Source organism: Opisthorchis viverrini (genome assembly GCF_000715545.1).
Source record: "Opisthorchis viverrini unplaced genomic scaffold opera_v5_67, whole genome shotgun sequence".
In the NCBI taxonomy this organism is placed as follows: Eukaryota; Metazoa; Platyhelminthes; class Trematoda; order Opisthorchiida; family Opisthorchiidae; genus Opisthorchis; species Opisthorchis viverrini.
Window position 1 is genome coordinate 560,151 of NW_008751722.1, and position 10,192 is coordinate 570,342.

Genomic DNA, 10,192 nt, shown 5'->3' on the forward strand with positions numbered 1-10,192 from the left:
TCCAGCAACCAACAATGGTTGTTTTTCTTGATCTGAAAGCTGCCTTTGACTCTGTGGACCGCCAAGCACTATGGCAGTTTCTGAGGAGCAAAGGTGTCCCCCATAAATTCTTGACCCTCATTAAGGCGCTGTACGCCAACTCCCGCGGCCGTGTAAAGGTCTACGGGAAGCTTTCTCCTGAGTTCACCACATCCAGTGGTGTCCGACAGGGCTGTCCTCTTTCACCTTTCCTCTTCAACTTCATCATTGATACGATCATAGAAGACGCACTACCAGCCTCCAATGCCTGTGGGGTCCAAGTGTTCCCTGGGCCTCCGCTCACAGATATCGATTACGCAGACGACATAGCTCTCCTAGGATCTGATCCTTTGGTAATGCAAACAAATAAAATAAATGAATGATCTTAATAATTCTACCTCGCGGTTCGGCGTGCGCTTCACACCTGCAAAGTGTAAAGTGCTACTGCAAGATTGGGCGGGCTCGAACCTCAACCTCATGCTTGCGGATGCACTGATTGAGGTAGTAGACAAATTTGTTTACCTGGGCAGTTGTATCAGTCCCGGTGGTCTCGCAGAAGATGATATTTCTATCCGGATTGGGAAGGCCAGAGCAGCTTTTGCAAACCTACGTCACCTGTGGCGCAGGCGTGACATCAGCTTCTCTGTCAATGGTCGAGTTTACAGTGCTGCGGTGCGCTCCATATTACTATATGGATCAGAAACCTGGTCGCTGCGCGCCGAGGACGTCAAAAGACTTTCAGTGTTTGACCATAGATGTCTTCGGAGCATTGCCCGAATCTGGTGGGAACACCGGATCAGGGATTCTGAAGTACGTCGAATGGTATTCGGGAGAAATAACTCACCCTCGATAGATGAACTGATCACACTGCATAGGCTGCGCTGGCTTGGCCACGTGCTGCGTATGCCAGTCGACCGACTTCCTCGAAGGACTCTTTTCGCACAACTACGTGAAGGGTGGAAGAGAGCCAGAGGCGATCAAACAATGACTTGGCAGCGAAGTGTGAAAGCCATTACCAGCAAACTCAACTGTGCTGGTCACTGCCGTCTTTTTGGATGGGGAATCCGAGACGGGCCACATCAATGGCTAGAGACATTATCAGACATGGCTCAGTGGCGCCCTCAATGGCGCTTGTGCATCAAAGCTATGGCCTTCAATGCACAGCTCCTTTTCCAACCGCCCCCCACTTGACAGCATACTGACAGTGCTGGATTTATGCACCAATTTACCAGCTCGCTCGTGCAATGCGCCGCTACCTCCTCCTCCCCCCCAAATCATCGGTGAACAAAACTGCGGCAGCTACAACCAGTGTGCGACGAGTACGCGGTTCTTACAGCTGACAAGGATGATGATGGTGATGTCATAAAACGTCCGCGTGTATTTTCTCCGGATTAACTATGTATTTACCACTGCGACTTTCGACATCTAAAGAAACGTTAGACTTCTACATCCACCCTATGAGTCAAATCAGATATAATCGTGCAGTGAGAACTTATTCCCGGGAGAGCTTGGCCCTTCATCCGTGGTTGACGCATATAGTCACTCGTAGTTGTTCATTCAAGATGACACAAAAACTACTTTAATTTTTTACTCTACCTGTGACCCAATGAATACCTCAGTCAACAAACTACTGGCCAATTCCAGTAATATGAAAGCGAAATAGTTCGATGGTGGGAGGAAATTCACGCCGAAAGTCGTGGCTCACCGATTTCATTCCAACACATTAGTTTTGCAAACTTGACTCTGTTTTGAGAAAGCGAAGAAGGTGTCGGGCAAAGCTTGTCTTGTGTGATTGTCTCTACTGGCTGATACATCACAAACTTTTATGGTATGGAAAAGGTTAAGATGCATGCACTTAAGAGAAATATAAATCAAAGGAGCGGGGGTTTAATGAGGGATAGGTCAGTGGGTCATGAAAGCAGGCAATTGACATCAATATCAGACAGTCTTGTGGGACCGGATGTTTCGTAGGCCAGTTCAGGTTCAGAATTTGCACAAGTTTCTTTTGGACACAAAGGTGTGGATCCAGCAGTCGGATTCCAATCCTCTCTGCAATCGATAGTAGTCTGGATCATACCAGTCCTGATCGGTTCAGGGGTACCCGGAATATGATGGTGAAGGCTTGATTCTTGTCTATGACGTGACTGGTTTTGGCCAAGTATGATGCAATCGCGCTTGAGCCTGGTTTCTTCTATCACTCGGAGATACGAGATTTTGTTCTCGCATTCTGGTCGATAAGCAACTTGTCGTACGGACAACATATGATCCTCGGCACAATCATACAAATTAGTACACATACAATCTGGTGGCAGAACCTGGCAATTTGTTCTTAAAGCGGAATTTCATAGTGTGTGTGGGGTTGAAGCTCAAATGCAGATTAACAGTCAAGTATGTCGTATCAACAGAGATTTTAAGCCTTCTGGTGATTAGTTCAGCAACTGAGTCACCTCTGAATGGAAGCCTCATGAAGACGAGCTTCTCAACAGAACATTTTGTAGGTTTGGGCCTAACGGCGTCCACAGTCTTTTCAAGATACATGCCCTGTAGAACTGTGCATCCCAAGAACCTTAATTCCTCTCTTAAGCAGTCGAAGGAGCATATCTTCATTGCTTCCTCAGTCAGGCACCTAGTTAGGTTACACTTTTGGTTGCAACGGAACAAAGCTATCAAAGTGAATATAGTGACTCTTCCAAGTTTGCCTTCTGTGGACTTTGCGTTCATTGGTCTCGTCAATCTTCCTTTTAACATTGACATCGAGGACACTTAACAGTCCGTTCTGTTTTGAATCGACAGTAACGTTGATATTGGTGTGGACTGAATTGGAACTGCTTAGCACGTCTGTTGTGCTGATAGTTTCATCGGTAATAGCGCCTATTTCCTCTTGCTTTAATCTGTGAATGTTTAACAATTAATCTAAGGATATATTGCGGTCCGTCACCTTGAGTCTTAGTTTCTCATTTGCTCCACGTCTCATAATTCAAGCAACTCAAGTTATCTACCTGGGAAGGCTGTTAAAGTAAGCTGTGCACACTGTTAACGCGAATATTTGACAATCAAAATTTAAATAGCGAAATAGAAATCGTCTTTTCAACTTCCAACTTCCTTGTTACTATCGTGGACATAATATTTATCTTTTGCTGCAAATGTCAAGCTTGCTAATGTGGTTAAATGTCAGACAATAATTATATCGTTGTCCGGACAGGTTAACGAAGTCTCCATATTCCTTTTGGGGCACTACCAGGTAAAGAGAACTGACCTTATCACATATATATATATATATATATATGACAATAGAGACCTAATGAAATCCTGTACACTCTGAATAACGTGCATTCACACAGTCAGATGCTTACTTGGTTTGGTGTTTGAGAGTTTGGCAAAACACCGAAATCGTTCAAGCCACTTATTCATATTAGGTGCTTGCATAGAGTGACGGACTGCTGACATTACGCCGGACTTGAACTCCAAATGTCCATGGTTGAAGATTCCGAAATGGCTATTGTTATAGCTGATTGCTGTTTTCACTCCATTGCCTGGTGCCAGAAAAAAACACCAACAAGGTTACCCAGCAGCATTAGTTTAAACAAGCAATTGTGTACGAGTACAAATCTACAAGGGCCCCGCGTTATTTAAAGGGCACTTTCTTACACTGATCTACGCTGCCTGGTAGACGCTTAGGGAACACCCACCAACATCATTGGTGCTTCTGTGAAATGTCCGGGCACTCAGCGGATTCCGCTGATTAAATGACTGACTGGCCTGCTTGCTTGCTGGGTTCCCTATTGAGATTTTGGTAGAGTTTTAGACCCTCAGTGGGTTCTGCGCGTTGTGGGGTTACTTTCAGTAACCTGATCCTCATGATAGTTATAGATTTACCTTTAGGATGCGCTTGAAAAAAAAGTATAACACACCTAATAGTAATAACATAACGCACATCAAATATTGAATCATTTCCACTTAACTCATTGTTATCAGGTGAGGGCATTTTTTTATTTCAGTCTGCCGTTTGCTCCACCTTCTCAGTCCCTCAGATAACTCTGAGTGATGGGTGTAAATGTTTCTCGGAACAAACCCTATTGGACATTACCTACTACACACACAAATGCATTATTTTGGTGGGGTGTAAGGTGCAAATCCAGATAGGAATTTCACGTTTCAATAACGTCACTGATTCATAGAGCAATATAAGTGCACATAGTTTCAGAGTGAGAGTAATTCGCTAATCTCTTGTAGCTCACCGATTACCGTCGCTGAATAATTTCTCAGAAAATGTACGACGCCCTTTTTGGGCACCCCAAAATTGGCTCAAAGAACTTGGCATAAAAGGAGCTCGCATTTGACACAAAAGATTCAAGGTTGGTCGAGATTTAAGGCGAAAGGAGAACCAATCAGCTAAGTCAAGCTAGATCTCTGGTAGGTGTCGGCCGAGGGATTTTGTATGTTACGGTGTGTCACCAATGGCGAAACATATATGGAGTTGGGTCCGGGTTAGTGTCTAATTCTTCCAATTCGGTTCACATGATGGTCCTTCTTGAACGTCGCTTGCACTCTGTCCGTCTGTGTGGATGAGCTTATGATAAGGAAGAGGGATTTTGTTAGCTTTGGTCGGGTTGGGATTAGCACCCCCATAATTTTGCAAATGACTCTAAGTGAACTGACAACCACACACAGTCATGTGTCAGCCCGGCTTATCTAAGACCGCTTTCCATGTCAGTTCCACAATCTCGATTTGGTTTGACAACCACAGTCATGTGTCAGCCCGGCTTATCTAAGACCGCTTTCCATGTCAGTTCCACAATCTCGATTTGGTTCCCGCTAGGATGCTCGGTAATTTAAGCCTGCTTTGCCGTTAAAACTCGTGAGAGTCTGTCTGCTTAAAGATGCAAAAATGCACATCAAATTATAACAGAAAAGTGCCCTGTTGCTCACGCCGCACACTGAATTCCCATAAATATATCTTCAGATTTTAGATTTTCTTCTTCTTCAGCTAAACTAAAAACTCACCCTGGGGCTCATATCTGTTGGAAACCAGTGTATGAACGCAAAGCACAGTTATCCAAGAACGTCAAGTAGATTGCATTGACTACAAACGATGGAAACTCTGGTTCAATTTTAGCATGTGTGGCGAAAATCTTTCTTATACTTGGTAAACTAAACTACTCTTATTGGCGGAGGTCTTTCTTAAGCATCTGCTTGAAAAACCCGTGTGTACGATTCCGCTTCTCAAAGTCCTAAATCCAAGCATGCTCTACAAAACAGGGAGGGTGTAATTTGCTTGCGGAAAGTTTCGACCAGATGAAAAATTGAGAGACGTCATATATACTTCACTCTGGGATTATATTGTCCTTTCCGAATGTCTCTTCATCATACTAAAATACATTACTCATAAAATACGTTTCAAAAACTGTTTTTTTTCACAAAGTGAAACCTCATTGCACGCCCTAAAACTATTTCCCCCGTTGTATAATAAAACACTATTAACTCACTGACTGTGAAACAGGCACGTTCATATTTTGTCTGATTATTGCGTAGGTTGAGTTAACTAACGAACTATTCTATGTCTCAGTAGAATAACATTTGGAATTATTCAGTGTTAGGCCACGGACAGTTTTCGACACATTTCTGTGATATACAGTTCGCTAATGGGGCAAAATGGAATTTCACAATTCGTATAAGATAATTAGGACCAGGCGGAATGTGCTGTGCTAAAGTTTGTTTGCCCTTCTTGTTCGTTAGTCAAATGACAGATGAAATCTGATGGCCTCACATGCGTATAACATCAACATAGGGAACTCAGTGCTACCGAACTCTCAGTTGACTCCAAGTAAATATATGTAAAGATATACGGAACTAGAAGTATATCAGTGTGGAACAGTCCGTATCTTTCATGAAATTCGCTTCAGTATTATTCTGCTCCTAGTTGCATTCCAAAAATGTTGCTTTATTTAAGATATACAAAAAGGCAGTCTGAAAATAATAATCCGATTTTGCTCAATTGAGAGGATCCACCTTACTGACGAATCAACGGTATGGCTAATATGTCAAGTTGAAATTTTATGGCGAGCAAGGAAGACACCTTAAGTTATTGCACCATATGATTTCGTCATTAAAAATTTTATAATAAAGATGATTTTTATACATACATTTTTTGCATGGTGTAGAAAATATCAGTCAACAGTTATGCTACTCATTGTATCCTGGAAGATTTTTTGTTAAAGAGTCGGTTGTATTCCACTTCAATTTGGCACCAGCTGGCTCTCGAAGTCCTGTTTACCATCCAAAAGTGACGAAGTCGTACTAAAAAATGTGATCTGGTTACTGATATAGAAATGCATTTAGTTTGCGATTCCGGAGTTGCTTGCATTGATGTTTATACAAAGGCACCATTCACCTGCGCGACACATCGATGGGAATCGGTAGGAAGTTTTGTGCGTATTTGTCCGTCCCGAATGCTTTGAATATTTGCTGCAAACAAGCAAGCAAAATCTGGCTTCAGTAAAAGGTAATGTTTTATCCGGGTTATTAAAGGGCTAGGAATTACTTGCTTCGATGAATGCAAAGGGGAGAGTGTAATTTCGGAGTTCGCCGTCAGTTACATATTCATATTCTTTTTTCTGATCCGCAGCACATTTCGCTCTGAATATGTCCACTGAAAATAGTTCCATTAAACTATGTTTAAAGGGTAAGCTTCAAAGCAGGGTTAAATCGGTTTTTGCTTGCTTTCAAATGCTAAAATTATGAAGAAAATCGTACAGCACGAAATCTACCTGGAAGAAGTAAAAAGAACTATGACAATCACATCTGGAAAAGCAGTTTAATCAGAGATAGACGTGGAAACTCGCACGTTTCAGGTGTTAGCTAGACAGTGGACACATGGTAAGGCTTAATATTATGATTTGTTGCTTCGTGTAACGTTGAATGTCTGTTAGCATGAATGGTTACCTAACCTAACAACCATCAGTGATTAGTAGTCTTACAGAAATTTGACGATTCCATAATCATGTAAAATTACTTATTGCATAATTTCTTGCCACAAACTCATTCAATAGGTAAATATGATATCATGATAACCACTACTTGGTAGGGTAAGTTATATCTAATTAAACACAACTAATAATGCATCCAGATATATTGGAACCACAGGTAATAACTAGGAAAAATGGCAGACATTCACTGTCATTACATACGAATCCGGCGTCACAATAAATACATTTCTCTTTTATCGGCTACCCCGTTTATGGACTCAAAGATCTCTGGGAATTTAGATCACTGGGGATAACTAGCGATTACCATAAACCATCCATAATGTACAAAGGAATTGCATCATCAATAGGCAAACTTTACTGTCTGCAACTTGCCTTCTAAGCCATAGGAGTAGCTATCCACTTCAGGCTTTTGCGTCGAATCATTCTGATTGTCGAAGCTAGGCTTTTCTCCTCAAAGCTGCTCCATTTGGTCTCCAATATATCAGCTTCTCCAACAAACAAAGAAATAAACGTCACTTTTAGTCCATTTACGTACGAATTTAGTCTTTTAATGGAGTTTGAACGAGTGTTCATAAAAGTATGAATCCTGCAAACAATTACCATTTTTTCCATAGACTATTAATTGACCTCAGTCGATTTAATATTCTAGCTTATTTTATTCTTAATTGTTTGAATCCGTATTGATTTAAAATAGTTCTAATAGTGAGACTTTGTGTTCCTCAGATGCCAATACCCTTGTCAATTAGTAAGCCTTAATTCACGTTGTCTTCGTTTGCAACCCCTACCTCTGATTCTTTCTCGTTTTTAGGTTGTTGAAAATACCTTCAATTTAAGCGAGCGAATTTTGGCGGGTGTTTGCTAATTTCGTAGTTGCATAGTGAAACGCCACCTGCTAGGTCTTTCTGGCCGCAGCAGTTATCATGAGCTTCATGTTACTTATTGTCGAAAGTCATTCAAATAGGGGTATTCTGAAAGTTAGTTCGAATTTTCAGCCTGTATCCAGAAAACTCGCTTTTTCTGGACAAGTCCAAGTTACAAGGCTATCCTTATTGTATGTACAATGTTTTAAGGTGCCATGTGAGAGGTAAATTGTAGGTAGATAACCTCTGTCCGCATAGTTCATCCCAGCAGGTCTTCGTTTAAAATCATTTTATTCGGTACTTCAGCTATAATTCAATAGGTTGTACATTTAAGCTGAGGCACTCACCAATGGTGAGCCACAGCTGACATGCTTACTGTGTCCAACAAATCACGATTATCATTGGCTCAAATTGAGGTTCATAAGTAAACGGTGGTGGTGGAAATCACAAAAACCGGAGGTGGTTAAACATGAAAACTGCTGAAATTCTCGCCTTCACCTTATGCACTGTTTCTGCTTTCAGCGAGCAACAACCTTACATGAGTAAGCGTCCCGGGTAACGTTTATGAAAAATGAAAAGCATCTTTGCATTCACGTCGCCACAATATTATTTCATAGGAGCAGTTTTCATCTCCTATTCTGATGTACAAGGGAAGAACGTGGGGTTGTTTAAAGGCAGCCAAAACCAGTAGGCTATTGAGAATATCTTACTCCATCTCCTGCGCAATGTTCTTTCAGCATGTAATTATTTGTTAGCGCACCCGCACTGCAAAATGTTAGGTGCCATTTGTTTCAGCCTGTTGTAGTTCAATATGTTCTGTCTTTGGAGTCCAGATTCCTTGCCAACATAGGAAACACCCCAGACAATCTCCCGTATCTCCTCTAATTGAACCAGTTTATACTGAAAAGCTGGAAAGCACGGTAAAGCTGTTTCATCATATCCGAAAACATCAAAATTTTCATATTTAAAAAAGGTGGGTTTTGAACCCGCGATTCCAAGACAGTTACAATACTTCCCTCTGTTCAAGTGTTGTGACAATGAACGACGATACATCTGGTTTATCACGAATTGGGAGCTAGATTAACCGGACCTTCAAACTTTCGATATGTTTTGGTCATTATTTTATGAACACATTTAATTATTTACAGTGAGGCACTTGGGATTATGTTGCTGCTTTGAGGTTTGCCGCATAAAATACGACAAAATAATCCGGCAAAAATGCTTTGTATTCTACCATACCTCTAATCAGTGGCAGTCACTCCGTCCTAGACAGCTCACATTGTCAGATCAAACGTCTAGATACGTCCCATTCACTTTGGTTGTGTTATTCATGAGATGAAAACTTTCATCAACGATTATCATTATTACTACTTTGATTAAAGCCAATAAGTTTGTTTGCCTTTGTTGGGGAGGAAACGTCAGCCAAATTGTTAATATTTACCCTATAAGTAGGGGTCATTGTGAAAAAATCCACCAATATAATAACTTCTATCCCAGAGCCTTAAGATGTGAGCTTGGCATTATTCTTCGTTTCGCCACCCATCAGGCGCACTTAGTTTCGTTCCGATTTCCCAACCGATGATCCGTGCAAAACCAAACACACCGTCTAGAGGGCTCATGAAAATCTTGTCATAGTTCAGCAAAAACTTAACATGAAAGATAAAACTGAGCCTTTAAGCATCATACAGGGACACACAAGTATGCGTTTCCAGTTCGACATAAGGAAGATCGATTTTGGCATCGAGTGCCTAACCGGGAAGAGAGTGATGGAGATATAACCGGCGTTTGAAACTGTTTCTTGTAATAATACCTCTGTAGTAGCATCAGCATCGTAAAAAACGACAAATTTACTTTTACTGTGTAACTTCAGATTGTTGCGTCGTGCATAAAGCGCAATCGGAACCGTCCGCTTTCATGATTTCCTTCTCTTCTCCTCAAAACAATAAGGCCACATCCTTTTCAGTTAGTTGTTCACTGGTAATTTCATCGGCATGGGTTTCATACACACAGGACCGTTGTCAAAGCATGTTCCATGCTCTGAACGAGCGTGTAGGCCAGTTCAAAATTTGCCCAAAAATGAACAGGAATTCTCTTATGCTTCGTTTTCCTATTCAGAGCATTATCATTTCATATTTCATAATCGTAACAGCATTTCTATGTCATTTTAGCCGTGTTAGTGATGAGCCTGGTCCATGTGTACTACTATTATTAAGCAAAAGCGTTCTAAACGCTTTATCGCTATACTTACTTGCTACGTATTTAAAGAGTTCAGCATTCTTCTAAGGCTATCTTATCTTCTAAGCATGGTAAGTTAGTTTGCCGCTCAGC